At 47.4% G+C, this 2460-nt stretch overlaps 1 pseudogene across 1 annotated transcript; it reads left to right on the top strand.

Annotated features, from left to right (window-relative positions):
* Positions 1-889: 889 nt before the first annotated feature.
* Positions 890-2058, top strand: LOC311203542 (GA-binding protein subunit beta-2-like; annotated as a pseudogene). Its single transcript has one exon. The product of its transcript is annotated as a GA-binding protein subunit beta-2-like (transcript).
* The last annotated feature ends 402 nt before the right edge of the window (positions 2059-2460 follow it).

Here is a 2460-nt window from a genome sequence, read left to right as displayed (position 1 = left end):
TCCTTCCAGACACTGATTAACAAGTAGATCCTGAAATTAAGCCAGTAGTAAACAAAATCCAGAAATAAGCAGAAGTGCCATGGGGAAGTCTGAGTTCCTTTGTGTTTGTAAAGAAGGACGAACAGGAACAGGAGTGTTTGGCAGGTATAACGTCAAGGGTATCCTTAAAATTCACTTTTTCACTTGAAGCACCTGGCATTTTGAAAATTATGTGGTAGGTAAAAGCTCTGTTGTCCCTTAGAAACTGTTACTGAATTTTAAGCAAATGTTTTGGTTTGGAAAAGCTGTCCTCAGCTAAGCATATATCACTTCTGAAATGCTTCCAAGCATCTCACTAAAACGTCTTCAAAGTGAAATTAAAAGGTCATCTTAGTTGTCTTCATTTCCTTCTCACTGTGGGCTTATTTTAGACTCCTCATTATGGAATCTACGCAGCCAATTGTTCAATCATTTCACTTCCGTACTGGAAACGTGGGTTGGTTTTTTGTAGTGCACTAAAAACATTCCCAAACCGGACTGTAGAAACCATGTAGTTTGTCCCTGCTGGCAATAGATGGTGCTGATATGTTGTTGCTTGCTACATTCTTGAAAGCTGCTATTCTGGTACTCCATCCCTATGTAACTTACTTTTTCCGATCCACTATCCTTAAGGTCTTCTCATGCTTATTTGTCGCAAACATCAGAGTTTGGAATTTATCAAGATAAAATATGAGTTCATAGTTTGAAGGTGAGACTTGGACATCAACAGCAAGCCTCACAAGATCAGAATATTTAGCACTGACTGAAATAACAATTTTCAGGAAAAATTGGATTCATAGAATCATTAAGGTTGGATAAGATGTCCAAGATCATCTAGTAACCATTTCCTTATCACCTATATTACTAAACCATGTCCTTAGTGGACCTAGGGAAGAGACTGCTAGAGGCAGCTCACAAGGGTGAAGATGATGAAGTGCAAAAGCTGATGGCAAGGGGAGCTCCCTTCACCACTGACTGGTTCGGGACATCACCACTCCACCTGACTGCCCAGTACGGCCACTATTCCACAGCAGAAGTGCTGCTTTGGGCCGGCGTCAGCAGAGATGCCTGGACAAAAGTGGACCAGATGCCACTGCACAGGGCTGCAGCTGATGGACACACTCATATCGTGGAACTGCTAATTAGGAATGGGGCTGATGCGAAAATGACAGCTCTGCACTGGGCAACGGAGCACAACCACCGAGACATCATGGAGCTGCTCATCAGATACGGAGCTGATGTCCACGCCTTCAGCAAGTTCGTTAAGTCGCCTTTCAATATTGCTTTGGACAAGAACAATCTAGACACTCTGGTAATGCTGCAGGAAGAGATGCAGAACCAGGCTCACCCAGAAGGAATGGACCCCATCACCAGCACTATGACTCTCACCTCACCCTTCATCCTTACGCCAGGGGAAATTCTCACTATCACTAATCTCATCTCGTCAGCAAACACCAAAGCAACCTCAGGTAACATGGAGGATATACAGGAAGCCAACTCTGTCGATTCTGCCCTACAAGAGGTGGTCAGCAGCGGAGGGCAGCACGTCATCACCATTGTAACGGACAGCAGTGCCCTGGGCAGCCTGCACACCAACATCCCCATGGGCGGCCTCAGCCAGCCCTAAATCCTGACCATGCAGGACGGGCAGCAAGTTTTGACTGTACCTGCTGGTCAGGTGGAAGAAATGATGATGATGATGATAAGGAGAAGCCACTGGCTAAGAAGCCAAAACTAGAACAAGATGCAGATGACTTGAAGGACAACAAGGACAGCGTTGCAAGGGAAGTGCTACAGCAGCAGCTGCAGGAGGTGAACAGGAAAGCTCGGAAGTATCGCAGCAAGTTCATGAAGAAGGAGCAGGAGGCAGAGAAGTACTGCCTGAAGCTGGCGGCCATGGCCAGCCAGCCGCCCTACGGCCAGGAGATCACCAGGGCAGACCCACTCCTGGTCACCTCAGAAGACATGAAGGAATGCATGCTGGCCGTGCTGGAGATGGATCTGCCCGCAGATATCGCTGTGGAGACTGTCATCTCCTAGTCCTTAGCCACTGCTGAAGGAAAATAACTTGCTTTTAATTGTTTCGTTGTTGTTGTTAAATAAGGTGCTGCTGCCAAGTGGTATAGGGTGAGCAGAGGGCTGTTGTTAGAGCTGCTCTGTCACCAGGGGCAGAAGCCTCTCCAGCTGCTCACACCCTAGCTCTGCTTCCAGCACAGTGATGGACGGTGCTTTTAGAGCTCAGCCTTGGGACTGGAAGCTTTTTTATACAACTCTGTAGCCAGTGAGTGACCTGCCGGCTTACGTGGTGACATCAACACTGGCATTGCTGGAGTGGAACACAAATACCTCACTGCCAAAGCAGATGGTATGAGCGCTGAGCTGCCTGGAACCACAGCACTGAGAACAGACTGTCCTCAGTAACCGGATGCATTCACTCCTTCC

The sequence above is a fragment of the Gallinula chloropus genome (assembly GCF_964237585.1).
Source record: "Gallinula chloropus genome assembly, chromosome: Z".
Lineage (NCBI taxonomy): Eukaryota > Metazoa > Chordata > Aves > Gruiformes > Rallidae > Gallinula > Gallinula chloropus.
The sequence above is the reverse complement of the archived record's forward strand: the minus strand, read 5'-3'. Positions and strand labels throughout refer to the sequence as shown.